Consider the following 8393-nt stretch of genomic DNA (forward strand, 5'->3'; position numbering starts at 1 on the left):
AGACGGTTTGCTTTAGCCCTAAGAGACTGGGAACAAGAGCTTCTTTTCATAAACCACGATGCCCCTTGAGCCTTATGACCTCATTCTTTTCTTGAAGTAAGGCTCAAAGAGCAGCTATCAAATGATACCCATCCACTTGAAAACACTGATCTGTCTCAGCAGGTTGCAGGCAGGGGAAGGTCACATCATGTTCTAGGCCAATGTTATTGAGGTCTGCTTTTCTGCTTTTTCATAATAATTCCGTTTTGCTCCTGCGGGGGGACCTAGTACCAAATTACCTGTTACTTACACTTTTTAAAAAGGAAAAATATAATGATACTAAAAAAGATTTGGAAAAAGAAAACGAGTCATGATCATTATGGACTTTTAAAATGTTTGCTTCTTTCACCTACAATTTTTTGTTTTGTTTTTGCGGTACACGGGCCTCTCACTATTGTGGCCTCTCCCGTTGCGGAGCACAGGCTCTGGACGCGCAGGCTCTGGACGCGCAGGCTCAGCGGCCATGGCTCACGGGCCCAGCCACTCTGCGGCATGTGGGATCCTCCCGGACCAGGGCACGAACCCACGTCCCCTGCATCGGCAGGCAGACTCTCAACCGCTGCGCCACCAGGGATGCCCTCACCTACAATTTTATCATGTCTTTTGTATCTTCTCATAGCCTTCATGGCTATCACCGTAGACTGCTCCACAGTATTCCTGTCCCCTCTTGTTGGACCGTTAGGTTGTTTCACTTTTTTTTCTCATTCAGGTCAGTGCTGCAAAGAGTGGTATCCTCTATCCATGCATTTTATTCTTTTAAATGATTTTTGGGAGATAAATTCCTACCTAGTTTAGAGTGATTCATAGGTCTTTTTTTCTTTGTTAATTTTTTAATTGAGGTATAGTTGGTGTGCACTATTATATGTTTCACATGTACAACACAGTGATTCACAATTTTCAAAGGTTATATTCCATTTATAGTTATTATAACATGTTAGCTATATTCTCTGTGTGTACAGTATATCCTTGCAGCTTATTTATTTTATGCATAGAAGTTTATATCTCTTACTTCCCTGCCCCATCTTGCTCCTCCCCGCTTCCCTCTCCCCACTGGTAACCACTAGTTTGTTCTCTAGATCTGTGAGGCTGTTTCTTTTCTTTTCTTTTTCTTTAAGACTTTTTTTGATGCGGACCATTTTTTAAAGTCTTTATTGAGTTTGTTACAATATTGCTTCTGTTTTCTGTTTTGGTTTTTTGGCCACCAGGCATGTGGGCTGTTAGCTCCCTGACCAGGGATCGAACCTGTACCCCCTGCATGGGAAGGTGAAGTCTTAACCACTGGACGACCAGGGAAGTCCTAGTCTGTTTCTTCTTTTGTTATATTCACTAGTTTGTTTCATTTTTTAGATTGCCCATTCTTGATACGTATTACCAAATTTCTCTCCGGAAGGCCTGTACTAATTTGTTGCCCTTAGAACATATCCTTACAGAACTGCCAGGCTTGGATGTTATTTCTTTATTTTTAATTTGCTAATTCTTTGCCTCATGGCTTGTGCACATAGCCATGGGTCCAAGGCTTATTAACTCTTTGTGTTTCCCCTCAAGATGGCCTGTTTTTACAGCCAAACCTAAGTTGAGAATCCTAAGCATGACTGTGACGGGTCAGCGCTGGATGTCCTGAGGGGCCTTACTTCTCATTCCACCCTGGCCCTGGAAATCTGACCATCTTACCCTGGCGTCCTGTTCTCAGTCCACTCTCCAAGCACTATGCTGGGCACTAAGGGAAGAAGGAAGGAGCAGGGTAGGGGTACACAGATTAGTGGGGGAGACCAACAAGGGACGCACAGTATGGGGTATGGGGCAGGGGAGTTCCCAGGACCCAGGTGGGGAGCTCAGGGATTGCTTCCCAGAGATAAAGCTTAGGCTGACATTGGAAGGACGAATAAGAGTGTATCAGGTCAACAGAAAGGAAAAAGTCATCCCCTCTGCCATTATCACCATCTCCCCTGATCCCTCCACCTCTGCACCTTCTCCCAATACTTGAGTCACACTGAGCTGCTCACACTTTTATGCCCAGAGTTTGCTCAGACCGTTCCCTGCCTTGGAAGCTCTTCATCCCTATCCGCTCGCTCAAGTCTTACTTACTCTTCAAAGCACAGGTGAAATTCACTTCTCTCTAGCTTCCCTGTCCCAGTCTAGAGGCGGAGGTAACCCCAAAGGAGGCTTTCTATTGCTCCGTGTAACGTCCCACAAAACTTAGCTTAACGACAGCCATGACTTTCATCACATGTTTTGCTCCTCCACTGAACCGTGAACGTGGACTCTGTGTGACTCCTCTTAGCGTTGCTTTGCTGAGCTCAGGGCCTGACTCAGGGGGTGCTGGGTGACCGCTGAGCCATGATGAACTCATTGAAAGATCACTTCTTCAAATGCAATCCCTAAGCCCCACTGCTGGAACTCAGTAGCTTCTCAATAAATAAATACACACTGAAGACATTTAAATATTCCTGTTCCATTTCCATTAGATCTCCCTTCAGGAAATCACTATTTTTTTTTCCCAGTGGTCTTTGCGAGGATGTCCACCTCCTATTCCATGTGGTTTTCTCTCCTGCCCAAGAAACCTGAGCCTTCCTGAAGATCGTAGTCGACTTCACCAGCCCCACCCACCAGCAGGCAGGCCAAAGCTTGTCTCCTGTGTAACACAGAGCCCTTTTTTCTCCTTGTGAGAAAACCAAACCTCCTCTGCTATCTGAGATGAATAACCCCTGCTAAAATAGAACCCACTGAGTCTTCCAGCCAAGGAGGCGGCCGGCTGGCAGAGTTGGGGAGGTGAGCACATTTTGAAGCATAAAATTTCCCAGGATTAGAGCATTTCATTAGGAGACTTCTGGATGTGTTTTTCCCCTCTAAAGACTTCAGTGAGAGTCCAGAGAATTTACCAACTACAGTGAAACATTCTTTACCACCAGGAGCTCAGTTGCCCATTAATTGTAAACAAGTTTGTGTGTTGATCTAACAAATGCCGATTTATTTTTGTCGGTTCATCCTGTTTCATTTTTAATTAAAATCGTTGCATTGATTTGTTTTTAAAATAATAGCGAAGACTCTGACTTTGTAGGTTGAGAAATAAATTATCATTTGAAGGATTAGAGTGGTTCTTCTTTTGATTTTAATAAAGATTAGAAGAAGAAAAAGAAGCACAAAGGAATGAATGCAGCTCCCCCAATATAATGAGTTAGACGGCTCCCTCCCCCACCTTGATCAAACAAAAGAACAAATGTATTAGACAAAGAGTATAGATTTGACAAACCATCTATGCTCTCGCAAAGGATTTTCCAGGGGATTTGGAAAGTTGTAGCCTGCCCATGTTCTCTTATTTCTACGTATATTAAAGCCAGTATGCTTTAATATTGTTTTTGTGTGTGCTTTGCTTCCTGGCAATAGAGTCTTTCTTTAAGAAAAGCAATTGGGAGACACCCTAGTCCTGGTTAATCTGTTCCCCTTTTCATACACAGACCATTGTCTGGATGTGCTTCCCAAGAGGCGCAGGCTTTATGTCCCAGGCCCCTGCTCCCAAGTCGGCAGCGTGTACAAAGGGAACAGCACATCTTGGGAAGAGACTGCTGGATTTCCATTTGACACTGGAGCTGTTTTGCTTTGTGCAAACCTCAATGCAAAATGTGCTGATTCCCAAGGAAAAACAAAAAACAAAGTGAGGAACAAATGTGGTGATTTGTCAGTTTGCCACCCAGACCCTCTACCCCAAAGGGGAAGAGTTTGGGAAATTCCTGCTGTCTTCATGGGTGACCACGGGGCTCCGAGGGCTCAGTAAATGATTCATCCCTCTGGGGGTGCTAAGAGTCTGGCCACATCTCTAGAATAGGAACTTCTGGAACTGTCCCTTTGTCCCTGTATCTGCTGTGACTTTCCACCCAGATGCAAGAGACAGGGCCAGCTTATCTGTACTCCAATCAGTCAACTCTGACGACACACCCCAGGAGTTTCAACTGGGCTTACTTGATGGTTGCCCTTTTCATATTGATATTAAATTACTACGTCTTCACTGTTTGTTTGTTTCTTTGAATTTATAAATACGGCCTTGGCCAAACACACACACACACACACACACACACACACACACACACACTCACTCCTCTGGATGACTCTGAATCTCCCTCTCTGTTTCCTTCCCTCTCTTCTTCTAAGTGTCTTAAGACTGCTGTCCACTTCCTTTCTCTCCAAATCCACCTCCCACTTACTCCTCAAGTCATGGAGTATTGAGTGCTGCCTTTCACCCCCGTCTGTGGTCCCATCCTGGCTGAGGTCACTAGCACCAGCCATGCTATTGTCTTGTTTGTTTCTTTACTGTCTCTTCTTCCAGACCATGAGCACTTTCAGAATTGGGGGCTGTCATACTTTATTCATCTCTGTGTTCATAGCATCATGGCGTTCAGGACCTGTTTGACTCAAGGAGCTTATTCCAGAACTATCACATTGTCACAGCTTTTCTTCTTGAGTTATGGAAAGAAATAACAGGTTCTGAGCATTTTGTCTTGTACCAGGCATGATGCTGGAAATAGCCACATACATTTTCTCCATCATCTTTACTCCAAAAAGGCATTTTTGCAGGTAACACAATTCAGGCTCTGAGAGACTAGACTACACAGCTAGTAAGTAGGAGATGGCAGATCTAGGGGGGCTGTGTTTTAAAGGCATTTCTGTTCTCTGGGCTGGTTTGGATTGTGGTCCAAATGTTGCAGGCATTGAGAGCGCTCCGTACAAATGGAAGACTCACCTGAGGTAAACGTGGGCTCCCCAAAAGCTCAGGAAGTGGGAAGCAATCTCCAGGCTGCCCTCCTGGCTGGAGAGATTGATTCTCTTCTTAGGAAGCTCATGAGTCTCATATTGGAGAAGCAGCAGCAAATATTTAATATATAGTGAGATTTATGCTCTGCTATGGTAATAACGTGTTAAATTTATCTTCAGAGTAATCCTACGTGGAAGGTACTATTATTCGTACTATTATTCTATTGATGAGAACACTGAGACGCAGAGAGGTTAGGTAACTTACTCAAGGTCATATAGCGGGTAAGTAGTAGAATTAGAATTTAAATCCAGACAGGTATCATTGCAGAGTCTAGTATTGTATCCCAGAGGTAATTCTCTTCTTTCTAAAAGTCCTGGAGTTTCCACGTTTGCCTGGGGGTGAGAATATCTTGCATTCTTATCATGGATTCTCTAAATTAAACATGTTGAGTTGTTTCATTCTTTGACATGCTGCCATCATATTGACAGTTTACCATCTCGTTTGCTCTTTGGGGCACATCCTCCACTTCATGGGTCTTCCTCTTAACAGCAAGAAACCCCAAACGGAGTAAGGTATCCTAGGAGGCATCTGCTGTAGCATAATTCCCTAATGGGTCAGTTTTTGTGGCCATGTCCCATATATTAATTTATGCTATTCTTCCTACTAGATACCTCCTGAATCTTTCTTGCAGTGAGCTGCTGGCACACTCTCCTATGCTTCTTTGATGGATAATTTGGGAATAAGTTCAGGAAGTCCCTTAAATTTATCCTTGATACATTTCACGCTATAAGATTCATTTAACCCATTTTTTGCAAGTGCTTTCTTCAAGTCAGCTACGAGTTTGGCACCAAAAGATTTTGCAAGGGTATAGGATTTAGAATCAGAGAACCTTGAAATCAGAGTCTAGCTTGTCACTTACGAGTTATTTGACCTTGGGTAATTCCCATTAACTACTCTTGCCTCAGTTTTCCCACCTGTAAATTAGAGCTAATGGTATTGACTCTAGAGAACTGGGGAACTCATTGAGAGAAGGACTTTTAAAACTGTATTCCTATTATCATGACATTCATAAATATTTCGGTTACCGACCTGCCTCCTTGGACTCTTTAATCAGTAGAAACTGATAAGAGGCCAGATGAGAAATTCAGGCAAGTCTTTATTGGGACTCACGCTACAGCATGGAGGAAGCAAGAACAAGAAACAGGTGCCCCTGCTTACTCTCCGAGGAGGGTGGGGCTGGTTCCTTAAATAGGGTGAGGGTAGGGGCTGATTGGTGGATGAGGCGGAGGGGTGTCTGAGGTAGTCTGCCCACCCCCTCGGTGGTGCGTGTGCAGGAATCATGCGTAGTACCCTGCTTTTGCTCTTGTCCCCTTTCATCCTGGAGACTCCCCGTTGGGTCACCTTTTCATGACCCCCCAGTACTTTTCTGTTTTGTGTTCCCACCTCCGGCTGGTAGAAGGGCCAGTTGAGAGAGGAGCTGGGCTGAACCAAGTCCCTCCGGAGACCGCCTCATGGTAAGACCATCTCTTTGTTTCTCGTTTGTGACTTTAGTTTAAGTTTCTGTAGTTGGTACATGTTGAGTCTCGGTCAGTGAATTTAAAAGGATCTATGTTTTATGTGGTTTTGTCTATCCAACTTCTCCTGCAAGTCTCTGCTGCAATGGTGGGCATGGGTCGAGCTCGGAAGCCTTGAAATGCAAACACAGCCCACACTGCCTGAGACTCTGGCCTTGGGTTACTTACTAGGACTTTAAAGAAGAGAGAGAAAAGAAGAGGAGCTTGCATTTCTCTCCCTGTGCCTTTAAAATGTAACTGTTCTGCCTGGGCTCTCAGGAACTTATCTGATCACTGTAGTCCCTGCAGCTGAGGGGAAAAAAGAGGAGGCCTTTTTAAACTACAGCAGGAAAACTATGAGATCTCTGGCTCTGTCTGTCTTTATGTAAAAAATTAATTTGCAAATGAGCTCTATTTAACTGGCTTAAAGGAAATTAAGCACTTGTATAAACTCTCAGAAATATAGAAGAAATTGGCCAAATGAATTTATTAAATTAATATCTGCTATTAAAGCTAGCTTGAACTTGTGAGTTGGATTAATACAGACATGCCTTTAGAGTCATCAGTATTAGATATCATACTCTTATTGTACCTAGGGTTACTGCAAGTCAGTAAGTGCACGTTGTTTCTGTTGTTTATCAACCAGGAAAATGACATGATGAAACTTTTAAGTAAATGTAACTGAGATAAGAGCTTTCAGGTAAACACTATAGGAATAATTATGTTTGGGGAATGTCTATCAAAGTAGTCTCTGCAGATTTTGGTTACTTGAAACTTTTAGTTTTGCTACATTAAATGAAATGATAGGAATTTATTGACTATTCAGGTCATTTCAAGTAAGATAAAATACTGGAACATTAATTGCCAAACAGCTTTAAGTTTACCTACTTTTGTCTTAGGAGAAACTGAAGCTGTTTGGGTTTATTAGACACGTCTTATACCACACTGAGGAAAGACGCTACTCCCTTAAAGGAATTTCAGATGGGCATTTGAGGAGAAATTTCTAATCTAGGATCATCCCTGTGTTGATTAATAATCTAGGTCAGGGACTCTTGCCACCTGCTCAACCTCTGCGAGTGGCCCTTGTGCCTTCCAGAGGGCTTTTCCAGTGCCTCAACCTGAATTCCCCATACAACTGGGCCCGAGGCGTGGGGTACACTAAACTAAACTGCACAAAACAGCACTTGCTTCACATGCCCCGGGATCGCCCCCTACCCCCCTTCCCGGAGGTATAACTACACCAGATATCCTACCTCTTAACTAGGCAAAGTACGTTACCAGCCCAGGTCCTTGGACTCTTTAATCAATAGAAATTGATGAGGCCAGGAGAGAAATTTAGGCAAGGCTTTACTGGGACAGGTGCTGCAGCTTGAGGGAGTGAGAACAAGAAACAGGTGACTTCGCTTGCTCCCGGAGGGAGGAGGGGGCTGGTTCCTTAAAGGGGAGGAGAGGGGTGGATCCATATTGATGGGTTGGGCTGGAGGGAAGGCTTGGGTGGTCTGACTGCTCCCTTGGTGATGCTGTGTGCCGGGATCACGTGGAGTACCTTACTTTTGTACGCAGAACCTCCAAAATGTCAGTTTGTTTGTGGCCCTTTTGTATCTTATTGTTCATAATTGCCCTGACTGCTCAAGCATGTAGTTATTTTCGGTCCCTCATAGTTTCTTTGTATTCTGTTGCTGGAGGAGAAGTCTGTCCAGGTGCAAACACTCTGGTAGAAGGTCCCAGGCCCCAGTCTATCTCATTTCAAGCCTTGCTAACTATCCAAGAGCCTATCTAAAAGTGGAGAAAACAAATTAGCTTTGACGAAAACAAATTATGACAACGTACACTTTCTTAGCTTTGACTTCTGTTCATATGCATTATGCTAATGTTACCATTTTCTGCAGGGTCTCCAGCAATTTGCTTTTATTTCTTAGAAATGTTTAGTAATTGTTTGCTGAGAAACTAGCAATGGAATCTAAAATACCTATCCCTAGAAGTACTTCTGGTGAGCTTTAGTATTTGCATAAAACTTCAGTAATACGGTCACCTGTGCAAAGTGTTACTAGGGG

Source organism: Delphinus delphis, chromosome 6 (genome assembly GCF_949987515.2).
Source record: "Delphinus delphis chromosome 6, mDelDel1.2, whole genome shotgun sequence".
Classification (NCBI taxonomy): domain Eukaryota; kingdom Metazoa; phylum Chordata; class Mammalia; order Artiodactyla; family Delphinidae; genus Delphinus; species Delphinus delphis.